The sequence below is a fragment of the Microcebus murinus genome, chromosome 3 (genome assembly GCF_040939455.1).
Source record: "Microcebus murinus isolate Inina chromosome 3, M.murinus_Inina_mat1.0, whole genome shotgun sequence".
Taxonomy (NCBI): Eukaryota; Metazoa; Chordata; class Mammalia; order Primates; family Cheirogaleidae; genus Microcebus; species Microcebus murinus.
In genome coordinates this window covers 7,501-24,871 of record NC_134106.1, presented here as the reverse complement: position 1 = coordinate 24,871, position 17,371 = coordinate 7,501, and the positions used below count along the sequence as shown (strand labels likewise).

The 17,371-nt window shown below is 45.2% G+C and overlaps 2 pseudogenes; both read right to left on the bottom strand.

Moving 5' to 3' along the window:
- Positions 1–351: 351 nt before the first annotated feature.
- On the bottom strand, positions 352–460 carry LOC142870210 (uncharacterized; annotated as a pseudogene).
- A 15,393-nt stretch (positions 461–15,853) lies between these two features.
- On the bottom strand, positions 15,854–16,404 carry LOC105881550 (translocon-associated protein subunit beta pseudogene; annotated as a pseudogene).
- Positions 16,405–17,371: the final 967 nt, after the last annotated feature.

Below are 17,371 nucleotides of genomic sequence, written 5' to 3'. Positions count from 1 at the left end.
GAGGCCCGCGTGCGTGATGGAGTGGAAGTCGGTGGGCTGGGGGTCCAAGAACCAAGGGAACGGTTTCGTGGCGTCGGTTGGTCCACGCCTGGTGTAAGGAATGTCCTGGTGTGGGAGAAAGACCTGGCAGGTTGGGATCCTGCTGCCAGCCCAGTGTGGGCCCAGGGCTGGGCGTGGCTGTGAGGCGGGAGGGTTGGGACGCCATGCTGCTGCGTGGAGCTCTGCAGTAGGGGACGGGAGGAGGCCACAGGGCAGGGTCTGGTGCCAGGTCCGGGGGCAGGAACTGGGGCAGCTGCAGAGGGCAGAGGGGTTCCCATTCCCCCCAGGTGGGGGAGCAGATGAAGGGGCAAAAGCCTACAGCACCCAGTAATCGCAGGGGGTCTCCCATCCAAGTACTAACCAGGCCTACCCCTGCTTAGCTTCTGAGATCAGGTGTGTTCAGGGCGGTATGGCTACAGATGGGGGCAGGTGCAACGCCTCAAGGGGCCATGTTGCTATGCATCCCTCCCTGCCCAGTCTGGCCCCCGGCCTCCAACCACACCAACCCCAGGCCTCACTAGTGTCTGGTTGTGCAGATCTGTGACATCACAGCATGAGAAGCAGACCTTGGAATTCAGGCTGATGGCCAGGGCATAGCAGGCAGCAGCTGAGGATGTCAGTTCAGCCTTGATGCATGAACTGCCAGGTCTCAAATGAGAAAAGTACTGGCTACCCCTTTCACTACCAGAGTGCCACCATCAGGTAGCAATTTATAGAAATGGACATAATTATGTTTATTCAGACAGTCAAGCTGAGAGACAGGACTCTTATTGCCAGGGGGTTGATGTCCCAGGCCTTGATGCATCGCTCACTACTCATGTACACGTGTCTCGTGGGGTTGCTGATGTTCACCCTGGTTGAGGGTGTTGATCTGGTGAGCATGCTGGGGGATGCCAGGTCCAAAGAGGGCATCAGGGTAATGGGAACAGGCTGCCTCTGACCCCTTGCAGTAATGTGGAAGGCATATGTAGGTTTCCACCCAGGGATTCTTGCCAGGTTTGGAGGGAGGATAGGTACTCTGATGTGAGGGATGGGATCAAACCCCAGCATTGGGAAGCACACTTAGGCCACCCCTGCATCCAGGCTTATCTGGGGAAACATGATGTGCAGCCTTTTGTAAGTGGCACCCGGGCTGGTCAGCTTGCTGTTCTTGCTAGCATGGGGAACCATCCTAAAGGGAGTAGTGTTCAAAGCTGGGCATTTCCAGGGGTGATCTCAAACCTTCTGCCACTTGCTTAATGAGGTGGTCCATGGCTGGAGGCTTGTTGAGGCCTGGATAGAGTCCTGGAGTAGCAATATGCCCAGCATGGGCACGTCACTTTGAGGGGTTGGTGTGCTGCATTCCAGAACAGGCCTGCTGGCTTTTTCATGCAAGCTCATGTCTTTGGATTTCAAGGAAGTGGAACTTCTCAAGGTGGCCATGGAGGCTGGGCTGCTGGAATCATCTTTCTTTGGCATGCAATTTTTTGTTAGTTTCATTTTCCAAAGGTGCATGGGCAGTGATTGTTTTTTGAGAAGGTCCTGAATAGACACATCCACACCTAAGTTGTCACAATCCCTGGGGAAGGGTAGAGTCCTTATCATCCACCTTCCTTTCCTCCATGTAGTTGGAGATCTTAGGCACATTTCTGCATTTATCTGTGCATTTTGGACTGTCTGGGACCAAGAGGGAATTACTTGTACTTGACACACTGTCTCTGAGGTGCTCTGCATAGTGGTGCTTCTTGCCATCTTTTATTGCCAAGTGAGACTGCCCAGTCAGAGAACTAGACAGTGCCAGCAGGTGGGCGCTGCCCCAGATGGGCAGAATTCCTGCAGGCTGAAGTCCCTAAGGGCGAGACATTAGGGGTACTGGTTGTCTGTGGCACTGCCGTAAACACTGAGCTTGCAACTGCCGTAGCACAAGGATGACATTCAACTCTGCCAGGGTCACTGGTGTGGCAGGCTTGAAGGCCTGGAACACCTGTTGTTGATGTTCCTGAGACAGAAATGGGATGACTTGTGCACAAGTCACATTGAATTTCTTGTTCATTTCAGTCTGTTTGTGCATTTCAGTGTTTAATCCATATGACATTTCATAATACATCACATTGTCCCTCCACATTTCTGTGTTTTCACTTGCTGGTTTCTCACATTCCATTTTAAGGTGGTGATCCTGCACCTGCCAGAACAGGAATGTCTCCCTAATCTGATCCGGGGACTCCAGGATAGTCAACTTGAAGGGTTGGCCTTCAGCTTGGTGTCTGGTGTCAATGGCAAAGAAGCAAAATTCTGTAAAATAATTTAAAGAGGTTTATTCTGAGCCAAACTTGAGGACCATGGCTCAAGCAATGCCCAAGAAGCCTTCAGCAAGTGAACTTGCCATGGTTGGGTTACTGTTTCATTTTATACATTTCAGGGAAACAGGGATTGCAGGCAAAGTCATTAATCATTATGTGGAAGGCATACAATTGTTTAGCAGGAATAGGTGGAACATCTCAATGGGGGAGTGATTAGAGGTTATAGGTTTGTTTAAAGATTCTTTGACTTGTAATTGGTTAAAGAAATGAAGTTTTGGCTAAAGCCTGGAATGTTTTAAGTGAAGGACGTCTGCTAATCAGAGACAAGCCACCTATTTGTTGTGTACTTTGAGGACCTGCAGGTTTGTCTTGCCTGGCCTCAGGCCTGATAATGAGTTACAAAGCACAGCTCCAAGAAGGGAGGGGCCATGATAAGACACCTCTGACCTCCCTTCTCATGGCTAGTATATTTTGGGGAATAAATTGTATCTTCTCCCCCAAATTGATATAATGTTCTAATACCTCATTCCTCAGAATGTGATTGTATTTGGACCTGTGGTCCTTAAAAATGTAATTAAGATTGATTTCTTTGGGGTGGGCCATAATCTCAAAAGACTGGACTCATACGAAGAGTCAGGTAGTACACAGAAGCACAGGAGAAGACCCTGCAAACACAGAGAGGGAAGTTGGACATGTATAAGCCAAGAAGTGAGGCCTCAGAGGACACACCCCAACCAACATCTTAGTGTGGGATTTCTACCCTACAGAATTGTGAGAAACGAAATTTCCATTGTTAAAGCCCTGAGTCTGTGGTGCTGTGTTAGGGCAGCTCTAGAAACCTGTCATAGGCTATTAGGACACACACAGGATGTTCCCTGTAGCACAGATAAAATGGAAATGGAATTGAATCATGTCAGGCTTAAACAGCACTGAAATGCTGAAAGATGATAGGAAACTTCCTCGTGAAATATAATGAAGATAAGAAAGACCTGTGAGATCACAGCCCCTGCTGTGATAGGGCTACAGAAATGTTTTCTGTGAGATGATACTTTGCAGACAAAGTCGTTTAACACCATTGTTTTGTAATTGCTGTCTTTTTGTATAACAACATCCCTAGTCACAGTGTTGACATTAAGTCTTAGAGTAGATACGGCAGGAAAATGGAGCTGCCTCTTAGACATCTGCTGAAGCTGTCTCTTGCACATCTTACACAAAAGACATGCACAAAAGACATTCAGGGTCTTTTGTGATAATAACATGAATTTTAAGATTTCTTTTGTTATTTCAGTGAAGAATTCAATGACATTTTTACAGGGATTACATCCAATCTTTAGATTATTTTGTGTAGACGTTTTAACAGTATTGATTCTGCCAAGCCATGACCAAGGAATATATTTTCATTTATTTTTGTTTTCTTCAACTGCTTATGTCTATCTTCTTTAATTTTGAGCATACAAGTGATTGTGCAGGGTTGGTGGTTCAATACAAAAGCAGTAGTAACATGCAAATTTGCCAATGGGCTGGTATAAAGTAAAAACAACACAAAAGTGTTTACTCTGATATTACTACAAGTATGTGAGCAGGGACTGTGCAGCTAAGTTGCCATTGGGGATTAAAAGAGGCCAGATTCCCTTGGAAGAGAACTGTTGGTGACTCAAGTGAGAAAACCACAGGGCAGAGCCCAAGGAATCCCCATATTTAGGTCTGGGTCCTTGATCTACTGTGACCTTCTCAGGAGCCTGTCTGTGGAGATCGCACCATGCCCACTCTCATCCCAGCCTGGCACTGGCCACAGTTGTTGGCCTGGTGCACTTGCATTCCATCCAAGGAGGTGAAGGAATTAGACCCATTGAACAGTTCCTCACTCATGTACTGAGTGGAACTATGCAAACAGAGTGCATGAAGTCTGGCCAAGAGTCATCAATGGCCTTTCTGGGCTGCCCCATAGGGGAACACCGCCATTAGAAATTCTGCTGCTCTGTCAGGCACATAGGAGATCCACATAAAAATCAAGCCAGGGAGGGAACCAGATAAAAACTTGAAGTCTTAGGTTTAATATCTAAGCAGATAAACTTGGTCCCTAACACTCGCCTCTCATCATAGCAGCCATGACCTGGGGTATGAACTTGACAGACCCACCAGGCTTCCAATAACTGACAACCTGCTCATTTCTAGGAAGCACCCCTTCGTTCTTTCCTCCCTAACAGATGGTAATGAGGAGGGTGGTGGGATGCCCAGATGGGATTGCAGATGAGGCCTGGTCTGGATGAGCCAGACCTGTGTTACCTGTGGGTGCCTCGTGCCAAATGACCAGAGACAACAGGTGGGTAAACATGTGCATACTCAGTAAAGGCTCTCATGTCACACTTTTCTGAGGTAGGAGCCTTGGAACATCAGGATATAGGAAGATGACATCATCCTGGCTTGAGCATATCTCACCAAGTGAGCTGGATATGAAGCTGTCTCTAGATTGTGGGTGCCTGGTTACCAGAGTTCTAAGTTCTCTTTGTATCTGTCACCGGGAAGTGAAGTCATCTTTTCAAGGTTTTGTCCCTTTGTTCCACTCCTTCAATACGAGCTTCCCAAAGACCACACGGTGCTACTGACTGGTCACCCCCCTTCCCCATGTCACCTATCTATAAGCAAACAGACCCCCTTCCATTACCATGGGAAAACCTAAATGCAGCCAGGGCTGCAGATTTGGGAAGATGGAGCTAGGTTATAGGCTCCTTTTTCTTACAATTTCTCTGTCCCAGACAAGTCATACTGTGTTTCAGGGCCTCCCTAGCCTCCCACCATGCACAGTGGGGATTATCCTAGTATCTATTGCCTAGCAACTAACCAGGTATAAGTCAGATAAAATTTATAAAGCTCATAATATGATGTCACATGTAGATAATGCACAAATTAAGAGTTGGAAAAATGAGAAGAAGGTAAAGACAGTAGCATAGAATACACCTCAGACATGCCTGGAGTCCAGCTTTGTGATCTGGCGAAAGTCACTTCTCTTCTGGGCCTCATTTTTCATTCTGCACAAGAAAGAAATTTAAATTAAATCTAAATATTATCATCCTGTGACATCAAACCTTCCACTGCCTTCCCAATATATTTAGAATCAGATCCATGTGCCTCATCTCAGCCTGTGTGGTGTGCAGCCTAAAGGCTCATAGCAATCAGTGGTTAGTGACTCACTTCTGACTGGCAGAACACCACAGAAATGATTAGCTATTACTTCTGTGTTAGTTCATGCTGCTATTGCAAAGAACCATAGCCTGTGTAGCATGTAAACAACTGAGTTTAATTGCACACAGTTCTGGAGGCTGAAAGTTCCAGATCTGGGTGCCAGCCACCTGGGCTCTGGTGAGGACTCTCTGCTTAGTTGCAGACTTCAGGCTTTATACTGATATGGCAGACAGAGAAGATAGCTATCTGGGGTTTCTTGTAGAAAGCCAGTCATTGCAAGCATGAGGGCTTCACTCTTGGACCTAATAATTTATCAGTGGACTCATCTCCTAATTCTATCACATTGGGGATAAGAGTTCAACATGAATTTTTAGACAAAAGTCCATTGTGAGTTCCAGAAATGGATTTTGACAAAAGCTATTATTTCCTTCTTATTTCCTTTCTCATGTGTTCCATCCATTGAACTCCCCATGTATTCTTAAAGTTGGTGAAGCAAGCTCTAACGCTATGAGCTGCTTTTTGTAGAGGCTGAATGGCAAAGAACTGAGGGAGTGAAACTGACAGAACCAAAAGAAAATCAGGCTCTTAGTCTACACGGATCCCTCCCAATCTTCACATGTGTGAGCTTGGAAGATGATTCTTTCACAGTCCAACTTCAGTTGAGACCACAGCCCCAGACTCTTGGGAGGCCTTGAGGCAGAGGCACCCCCTAAGCTCTGCCCAAATTGTGGGCCACACAAGTTGTAAGGCAGTAAGTATTTGTTGTGTAAAGGTGGTAGGTTTTGGAGCAGTGTTTTCATAGAAGAGCAGATCACTCCCCTCATCTTTCAGCCCCAGGATCTTCCCTTCCTTTGCTCCTCTCTCCCCCAGGCTCCCTCTAGCCACAGTGTCCTTTTTCTAACCTCTGTAAAGTCAATTCTACCTGTGACTGGTTACACACAGGGTGGCTTCTCCCTGATACACAGTTTTCAGACTTCCATGGTTCCAGATCTTGTCATTTTGGTCACGGCATTTCACCTCAGTGAGGCATTTTGAAGTCACCACACAGTGACTTCATAGTCCTCCCTGCCTTCCTCATGCTTTATTTCCACTATAGCACTGACTCTTTTTCCACAGGTACTTGGTTTAGTGTTTTTGTCCAGCTGTTCTCAAACTGGGGGCTCCTTGGAGTACTCCACATGCTTGGACCACCTGGGCACCTGGCACAGGGTGAGTGTCCGGGGCCGTTTTGCTGAGTGAACAAATGTGGGGATCTCAAAGCCGCCTTCCTGCTTCTGACCACATCATTATGTGGAGGTCATTGGTAACAGCAGGATGTTCAAGTTGGGTCTGAGGCAAGGAATGGACAGAATGACCTTGGGGTTAGTCTCCCCTGGCTCCAGCTGTTCCAGCCAAGCTCAGGGAAAACCAGAAAAACGGGAGCCTGCTGCCTCCTGTGGCCAGCACGATAAACGCAACCCCAGGCAGGAGCATTAGAGAAGAAACTGACTGGCCACTTGCACTGAAGGATCTCCAAAAGAGTGGCTCTCCAGGGTTCCAAGGGACCAAAGAGCAGGATCTTCTTGCTCCAAGGGCAGGAAGAAGGACCCCCGGAGCCTGCCTTTCCTCCTCTTTTCCTCCACCTCCTGGGGTGTGCAGCTTATTCATGAGGCATGGTCACCTCAGCCAGGGCAACGATTTCTACCAACTTCCAAATGAGGACATGAAGGACCCAAGAAGACCTTGTGTATTCCCTGGACCTAACGCTTGGTGTCCAGGGCTCTCCAACATTCTGCCCTAGTCCAAGTCCTCATCCTCGTAAGCCTCCAATTCTCTCTCTGTTCTGAAGGTTCTCCAGGGAGTGAAATGCATTTTTCTAGCATCTCAGAGCACAGTGAGTCACCAAAGGAGACCCAAGGCCAGCAGATACTTATGGTTATGTTGAACTCCTGGGGTTACCCACTGTAAACACTCTATTTATACAGGAGGGAACTGGATTTCTCTCCTCTATCCTTTGTGCATCAGGCTCATGCTAGCCTCCAGGGCCCACGAAGGTGAGGACAGGACCCAAGGCCTGCCCTCTCAAGGTTGTGTTTTTTGTGACCCCAGTCCCAACAGAACGGTGGGGTCCTGGATGTTCATCTTGCTCTTACTCTGGGTCCCTCGTTATGTAGGTAGGAAGTGGATGCCCCTTCCTCATGGCGCAGCCACCTTCAATTATTCTTTTTCTCTTTTCACATCCCTAGTGTCTACTCCTGTTACTCAACATCCATGCTCTCATCTGAGAATTCACTGTGCACACTGTGTGTGTGTGTGGTTGTCTGAACTCATGTGGAGATGTGTAAAGGGAAGTGGCCTCAGGTGGAATGGCAGTGAGCAGGGGTCTTTCAGGTTCTTAGAGACTCCCATTTTCAAAGAAAATTTGATGGGAAAAGGTGGGCCAAGGCCTAGGAAGTAAGAGTGCCTCCTAATGCACTGTGGTTTGTCCACCCCCTTGGTATGGGCCAGTGCCTTCCTCATTCTCTGCCTCAGTTTCCCAATTATGCAATGAGAATTTGAGTAAGTGTGTATTGAGTGAGGACACAGTTTTGGGATTCATCAACAGCACATAGGATGTCAGCATGGGCCGAGCACAGTCACACATGAGGGTACAGGCCTCCTGTCATGGCCTGTGGCATGGGCAGAAAGCATAGGGAAGCCAGGTCTCCTGTCACCATTTGAGTGGGCATGCACAGTGCACCCACAGCTCTGCTCTTCAAGCCAGTCCTATGTGATTCTTCACCTTCAGTCTCTGCCAGCTCTTGCACTCCAGGCCTTTTGGGGCCTGTGGGCAACACCAATGTATTTGGGTGTGGCCACATGGTGCCAAAGTGTGCTCTCAAACTTTGAATTTCATCATATTGTCATATTATGCTGAGCCTCAGCATATTCTCATGTTTTAAAACATATTGACATTTCTTTTTCTGTGAACTGTGAGTTATTGTTCTACTTTGTACCTGTTTATTTACTTATCAATTTCTAGGAGTTCTTTATATATTGAAGATTTAAGCCCCTTTGTGATATTAGTTGTAAATATGTATTCCCCATTTATTATTTTTTATTATGGTGTTTACTTTTGGTTTGTGTTGGGAAAATATGATTGAGGAATTAATGAGATGTAGCTCATAAGACCATTATTCTATAACCCAATATTACTACATTAAAGACAGAAACAGGAGTTTGCAGGGTTTTGCCCTGAAGGAATGTGTGGACTCAGTGGTTCACTTACTAGAGGCTGCTATCATGGGAGAGCTCTCAAATCTCCAGTAGGGATGTTTTCCAGGAAGGCTTCCCTGTATCTCAAAATTGGTGAGCTTCCCTGTCTTGAAAGACAAGGCAAATATGGCCCTCAGCATGGCAGCTGGAGACAATGGGTGCCCATTGCCCAGATATGCACCAGTGGTTATAAACAACCTGTTTATTAGAGGTGGGCTTCCTGCTCTCTCCTGTCTGTCTACCTGTAAGTCCACAATTACTAATCAAACAAATAGAGAGTCACTATGCCTCTTTTGTTATACCTCTGTTAATTGAAAACTACCTGTTAGAACTTAGAAGTTAGCCCCTGAAAAACTTTGTACCTGTTTGTTCACCTAGATAGATTAGAAGCCCTTTGAGAGGAATTTTGACCCTAACCCACTACCTGTATCATCCTGTCTCCCCTAGCAACTGCATTCCCTGATATGCAAATATGTTACCCTGACAACTGATAGTTGATATCTGTGATTATAGAAACCTGAATCTAACCATATTGCTAGACGTTTGCCGGGATATGTCCCGTCTCCTGAGTAACCCTGCTGTTATATCTGATCTTTTTATATAGAACTATAAACTATACCTTAATCTCTGTGTATTCTTTTATTCTATTTTCTATTCATTTCCTTCTCCTCTGTGGCAACCCCTATCTAAGGGACTTGGCTCTACAGGGAGAAGTAGGTAATCTCTTCACAGGCCTGCCTCAACTACTTCCCTTCAGGTTTGGATTGGTTTTCTTGGTGTTTTGTTTGTTTTGTTTTGTTTCCCTTGTATTATTAAGATGCCTGTTCTCTCCAAATTTATCGATGGTTTCAAACAGCCACACTAAAGCATCTGAGCAGGTAGCTCGTGGAAACTGATTATCCAGTTTCAAAATTTATTATACATTGAAATACTGGCCAAGAACAGTCAGGATAATCAAGAAGAAGAAAAATATAGAAGGACTTATGCCATCAGATGTTCAGACTTGTATGAAAATGGCAGTAGTCAAGGTCATATGTTTTAGTAGTTTAAGAATAGAAACAAGAGAATTAAAATAGTCCAACTTCGATGCACACCTTCAGGTGTTTTATATATATCAAAAAAAGAGGTTGGGTGTGGTGGCTCACACCTGTAATCCTGGCACTCTGGGAGGCCAAGGTGGGAGGATCGATTGACCTCATGAGTTCAAGACCAGCCTGAGCAAGAGCAAGACACCCTCTCTACTAAAAAAAAAGAGAAAGAAATTAGCTGGACAACTAATATATATATATATATATATATATATATGCCAGGAATGGTGGTGTATTCTGTAGGGTTAGGCAGGAGGATCGCTTGTGTCCAGGAGCTTGACATTGCTGTGAGCTAGGCTTACACCACAGCACTCTAGCCTGGGCAACATAGTGAGACTATGTCTCAAAACAACAAAAAAAGAAAAAGGCACAGTGGGTTAGTGGGGTGAAAAATTCAGTATATGGCCCAGGGTAAACTGTTTATCCATGTAGAAAAGAAAGAAATCTTGACCCCTACTCTACACTATAAACAAAAATCAATTCCAGGTGAATTTTAAATCTAAATGTGAAAGATTATATGTGTGTGTGTGTGTGTGTGTATTTCACAGATATGTGTATATATATATATATTTCTTTATAAAAATATATGTGATTATTTCAGGATAATATTTTTATGAACTTGAAAAATGGAAGGATTTCTTAGCTAGGACAAAAAATACAGAAACCATAAAAGCAAAAATTAATAGATGGAACTTTATTAAAATTAAAAACTGGGCCATGCTCAGTGGCTCACACCTGTAATCCTAGCACTATGGGAGGCCGAGGTTGGAGGATTGCTTAAACTCAGGAGTTTGAGACCAGCCTGATCAAGAGTGAAACTCTGTCTCTATTATAAATAGAAAGAAATTAGCCAAACAACTAAAAATAGAAAAATTTAGCTGGGCACGGTGGTGCATGCCTGTACTCCAGGCTACCTGGGAGGCTGAGGCAGGAGGATCCCTTGAGCCCAGGAATTTGAGGTTGCTATGAGCTAGGCTAACGCCACGGCACTCTAGCCCAAGCAACAGAGTGAGAATCTGTCTTGAAAAAAAAAAAAATTAAGGACTGCTCTTCATCAAAATGCACCTTTAAGAAGGTAAAAAAGGCCAGCACAGAATTGGGGAAAAACATTTGCCATACGTTTGTGTGACAAAAGATTCACATCCAGGCTATGCAACTCTCACAAATTAATAAGAAAAAGGACAACACAGTGGAACAAAACAGGCAATAGATTTAATTAGGCATTTCAGAGACACACACAAAAATGGTCAATAAGTATCTAAAAATCTGCTCCATATTGATACTCATCAGAAAAATACAAATGAAAACCAAAATCCAATACCACTAAGCAATAGCTAACATTTGTTAAGACAATATCAAATGATGTTGAGGATATAGAGCAACTGGAACTCTAATATGCTGCTGTTCTGTGTGTAAACCCTTTCAACAAATTTCAAAAGCTCTTTGGTAGCATCGTCTAAAGATGGATCTACCCACACTCTGTGATCCAACAATTCCACTCTTAGGTATATGCCCAATAGAAATGCCTGCATCTCTTCACCATGAAAAATAATGTTCAGAGAAGCAGTACTTGCTACTTTTCCAACTACAAAGAAGATAAATGTGTACCAATGATAGAAAGAATAAATAAAATGTGATATATAGTCTATATACATAAAGCTATACAGAATATAATAAAATGTGATACTATGTATATATACATATAGAATGAAAATTATACAAGAATAAATATAAATTATAGCTACATCCAAAAATACACACAAAGATTTCAATATGATAAATTACCTCAAGAGAAAAGAGTACATTCCATAAGTTTAATTTAAATAAAATTTTAAATCAAATTCAGAAGTTTAAATATTTGTCAGCACTGGAGACCAGAGTTTAGTAACTCGGAATGAAAGCATGAGGGGTCTCCTTGAATGTTGATGATGTCCTGTTTCTTGTGGGTACTGATTACTGTTTGTGTTAACTGAATAAAGAAGTGAGCTATACACTTGTAATTCCCATGTTTTTAGGAATGATTGATATTCTGGCTCTTCCTGCTCAACCTAGGGCCCCCGGCCAGTCCGTGGCTCAGCAAAACATATCACACCTTGGGCAATGGTGGGCGTGGGGAGAGTGGCCCCAGGATGCTGAGGTCCACAAGCAACCGGGATAAGGGGCTGCAGGCCCACTGCAGCCCACACAGGGCTAGGCACACAGTGCGGCACACACAGCGTGGCAAGAGCAGACAGGAGCCAGGAAAGAGCCGTCTCTTGTGCCTGAGCAACCTGAAGTGAAACAACCAAGCTCAAGCCTTTTGGATGCACTCTTGTCAGCCCCAGAGTTTGAGGAACAGGCACAGCCTTTCCTCAATCTAGATGCACGGGAGGAGGACCTTCCAGCACCTGAGCCACCCTTCAGCGAGGAAAAATTTCAGGCTCTGCTCCATGTGTTTTGGAGCTCAACAGGGTTACATCTGCAAGAGGAGACATTGTCCAGGAGTTAATTGTGTGTAAATAAAAAAAGAAAAGAGGAGACATTGTCCCACATTTGAAAATTAAACAGAGCATGGAGGGGATAGGCTAGTTCACATACAATTCACAATAAAGCTGACTGGAGCTGATTTCTCATTCCAAAGGACTCTGTCATCTCAAATAATTGTGTCCTCTCTCTTTCAGAGTGTGTGTCTGTTTGAGTGCATGGGTGTGGGTGGATGTGTGTGGGTGTGTACCACATTCCCTCCTTCAAAAGCCTGATCTTGTTTCCTTTGTTCTGGGAAACATAGCCTTCCACCTGATTGTACCCATAGCACATCTTCCAAAATGCTGTAACTTAACCTTTGCACACAGAGAAAGGTGGAAACTCTTGGTTTTGTATGACAGAAGGTTGGATCACAGGTTTTTCAACCAAATTCGATGTTTGGGATTATTCTATGCATATATGACTCTCGTGGTTATGTGAACAAAACATTGTCTGATTCAGTAAACAGGACTTGACAATACAAGGCTAGGATGATTGGTAATCCCTACATTTTAAACTGTCAGAATCATTTCTCCATGGCAGTTTGCCCACATCACCATGGAGATGTTAATATTCTATGGAATTTTTTTTGACTAAGCGTTTATGGACAGCCTTGCTGTAATAAAAGGAACATATCTCATCCCACAATTTTGTAAGCACAGCTGAAGATGTGCCCTGTGAGCACTCTCTTTCCCTTGCAAGCTTAGCAGGCACCCTGCAGGGCTCCACCCTCACAACATCTCAAAGGAGCCCAAAAGACAAAAAGAAAATGTAAGTCTTTCTGTTTACAGTGGGCGGCTCACAGTTTTTATAATTGCTTTCTGTGGCGTCGGGGTATTTCTGAGAACCTCCAAGGACGGATGGGAGGCCGGTCATTTCTAGGCCTCATTTTCCTGGCCAATGCTACCTCCCAGGGGAAATCATACCCTTTGTATCTGGTTGAGATGCTGCAGAGCTCCTCAGTGCGTCAGCTGCAGGATGAGGGAAATGTGCTTCCCAACACAGCCGCCACCAGATCCCGTCTGCTCCTTTGTATCCAGTGTGATTCTGGACATATTCCACTTGCTTACCCCACGGGAGTATTTTTTCTTTCTCTCCTGGGGTCAGCTTGCTACTTCCATCCTTACCTCATGGCCTCTGTGACAGTCAGAGGCTCTAGCCTGCCTGCGAGGGCACTGTGGGATCCAGGCACTTTTCACCTTCTCAAAGTTTGAGGCAATTTCTCCTTGTAGTTATACACACAGGATCTCCACCTACTGATCAGCACCTCCTGGGCTATCTGGAAAATTCACACACTGGAATGCCACCAAGGAGACTAGAAGAGTTCTAAGGGAGGCACACTCCACTTCTTTCTTTTCTGGAAGTTCACACGGCATGAGTGAATGCAGGCAGGTGTGTGTGTCACAAGCCAGGGCATGCCAAAACTCTCTTGTGACTTCACAACCAGCTCTCAATGGGGACAAATGGTCCTGGAAGTTCCTTCTTTTTGTATCTTGCAGTGATTCCTTGCATATGGATATCTAACCCACACTCATGAGTCTTCAACTTGGACTTTCCCCTTGCAGACAGAAAGATAAAGGAAAAGACAGGGAAGATAAAATTATCAACTCCAGGAAATCACTGAACAAAGCACAGTGCTGTTAGTCTTCCCACATGGTTTTCATCTTGCCCTAGACAGGGCCTTGAGCTGGGGTGGACTCAGGACCCAGACCTGAGTATGGGGACTTCCTAGGCTCTATCCGAGGGCTTTTCCTACCAGAGTGACCTGCAGTCCCCTCCCAAAAGAATGTATCTTGTAATAGTTCCCAAGGACAACTTGGTTGGGTACAAAGTCTCTATTGACATACTTGTAAGTGTATCATAGAAAACACCTGTGTTTTTTTCGCTTTCCCCTAGGCTATGAGTATCTTTGTATGTTGATACTGTTTTCATTGTTGTAACTACATACTCCAGGTATCATGCTCTGCCATATCGTTTTTGATACTAGCAACTAAGCATCCCTGCTAGGGAGGTAACAGGGTGGGGGGGCATTGCAGAAAAAGGTGTTAAGGTCTTTTGTACATTTTTGTGCAATGTTATCTCACAGAACTCAGCCCCGCAGCCTTATCATGGCAGGAGCTGTGCTCTCACATATCGTCACACTATTTTATAATGGAAGGTATTTCCAACAGCAATTCAGCCTCCAATGGTGCTGGAGCTGGAAATAATAAAATTTAATTTCCATATCAGTCATGCTGTGGGGTTCATCCTGTGTGTGTCCTCATAGGCTGTGACGATTTGCCAGGGTGGCCACAACACAGCACCACAGATGGAAGGGCTTTAAGGACAGAATTTCTTTTTCTCACAATTCTGGAGTCTAGAAATCTGGCATCATTCTATGGGCTGGTATTGCTTTCCTGAGGCCTCTCTCCTTGGCTTGTACATGGCCAACTTCTATCTCTGTGTTCTCTGACCTTGTCCTTGTGTGTATCCTCACCACCCCTTCTAAGCAGTCTGTTGACAGTAGACTGGGGCTCACCCCTATGAACTCACTTAACTGTAATTACCACTTTAAGGATCATGTGTCCAAATGCAGTCAGATTCTAAGGCATTGGAGTTTAGAACATGAGCATATGAATCTCTGGAGGGGGCACAATTCAGCACATAACATATACTAATCCCCTGGTGAAGACAGACTCCTAAGACAGGACTTACTGGGTTAGAGATGTGCATATATAACATTGTAATAGCTGCTACAGCTAGATCACTTTCCAAAACTGCTGTGGCAGTTGCAATGTCACCAGCAGTCTCTGAATGTAGCTGCTTCTCTGCGTCCAGCCTCCCCTGCGTGTTAATAGTCTTTTATATTTTTGCCAATCTAGAGTCTTTGTGGCAAATAGAATCAAATCATTCTTTCACTTTCCCAACTGATACATGTGAATCACCACTCAGTTGTTTAATATATATTTAAGTTTTCTCTTCCTTGAGTAATAAGCCCTTGGCCCTGTGATGGGCTTTCTCCCACCCCGGAATCTCCCAGCATTTTCCCCTTTGCTAAGTCTGGAATTGTAATTGTTTCTTTCTTTGTTTTTTCACTGTGGCATTTGTTTTTATTAGAAAACCCCATTTAGTAAGCACTTCCCTAACCCAGATCAAAAACTGGGTAGCCTCCGAGAGTCCCACAGCTTTCATTTCATCTTCTACCCTCTTCTAAGAGGGGATGGCAGGGGATGGAGGTGGTATCACACGGTCTCCAAGCGCCCCTCCTGGACCCCTGGACCCCTGAGAGAATTCACATTTGCCAGCAATATACCAACAGCACCTCAGGAGGGCACCAGAGGGCCCTGTGGGCATTCCTGTTTGTATGGCTTCAGGATGTAACCGAGGAGGCTCTCATAGACTCCTCCTGGCCCTTCACTCTGGTGGAGAGCAGGGTGGAATCCAGGAGAAGGTGGCCAAGGGCTAGGGGAGAAGAAATTGCATTTAAGATACCCTTTGGAGTTGGAAAGCACCTGGATTTCTTGGGGAGGAGGGCCACGAAAACCCTACTCAGTTCTTCTTCGCTTTGGGAGTGCCGCATTTCCTCTTGCTGGAGCACCACAATAGCAGAGAGATGCCAATGGAGGGAAGGGTCATGACCCCGAAGGCTGCCCAGTCCAGAAAATGTGGGGAGAATGGTCTATCAACCTCCCGCTGAGCCAGGATTCCTCCCTGTCCAGGCGCACTGGTAGAGCCAATCACAACAGCCCATCCTCCTGGGCCAAGTAAGTAATTGTTGCTGAGGTGAAGTTGAAATAACCAGCCTTGAGATGGCACGGGACCACGGTGTGGGAGACGTTGCTAGCAGGGGCAATCCAGTCCCATTTGACATTGAGCATTCCAGAGACAATGCCAAAGTCTTCTGCAGGGAAGGAATCATCAGCTAATTCCATATCTAATGCAGGGCTTGAGCCAACATTGTAGATGTTGTACTGTAAGGTCAGGTCTCGCCCCTCCACAGCATATCTGTTCAACAGTGATTTGGAGGCCAGATTTTTGGCTCCTTCCTCTGCTTGAGTGACAGCAAACAAAGCCAACACCACAGATGCCAATAGCCTCATCCTGCCCATCCCAAATGCCTTTTCCTGTGGGAGGGCCACCAAGACCAGTAGTGCTGGAATTGTAATTGTTTCTGAAGACTCCCTTTAATGTTTGTTTTTTAATTTTTAAATTTTGTTTATTTTTTTTTGCCAGTCATAAATGCATAATATCTCTTGAATGTTAAAAGAAATTGCAGTTATGTTGCTTTCAGTCAAAAGAGTTCTAGGGTGCCTTGCCCTGTGCACTGTCTCTAAAATGCGGCTTCCCCAGGCCCTTCCCCCCATGTCAGAGCAGTCACAGCATCGGGGAGATTAGAGGGGTTTCCTGCAGCCCTCACTGTGGAAGGTTCACAGTTATGACCGGTGTGCAATTGAACAGCAATTTGACATGCCAAAGCCTGGGATTTTTCATCTCTACACTGAAGACGATTTTGAGGACTCACTTGGATAATGCTCTTCATACAGATGATTAATATAGGGGTGCACTGCTCCACAGGTGACAAAATGCCCCGAAGAAGACTTGACAGTATTATTGGTTTAATCAATGTCTGCCCACATATAAAGTTGTACTTTAAAAACCTAGAACCTTTTTCTCCACACACACCCATGTCCTCCACATGCACATGTCTCTGAAAAGTTGTGGCTTCCTGTTCTGAAGTTCATACCCCAATCCTCTGGTGGTTCCAGTTGCTGTCATTGACTGTATGTCCTTCCTTGTCTTGCCAGTATGAAAATGAGTCCACCCTGATTCTAGAAGAACTGCATGTTGTGCCTCCCCCAGCCAGGCAGAGGGAGATGCTAGTGGAGTCCCTGGTTCCAGCCTTCCATGGTGCAAACTTCTTCTTCACCAACTTCCTGGGCTTCAGTTGCAACTTTATCACAATCCCACAATTCTTAGAGCAGCTGTTTATCAAGTAAGCATCTGTCCCCTGAAGGCACAGGATGACTCTCTCACCTACTAGCTCTGTCTTTGGGATGTCACCGCAGA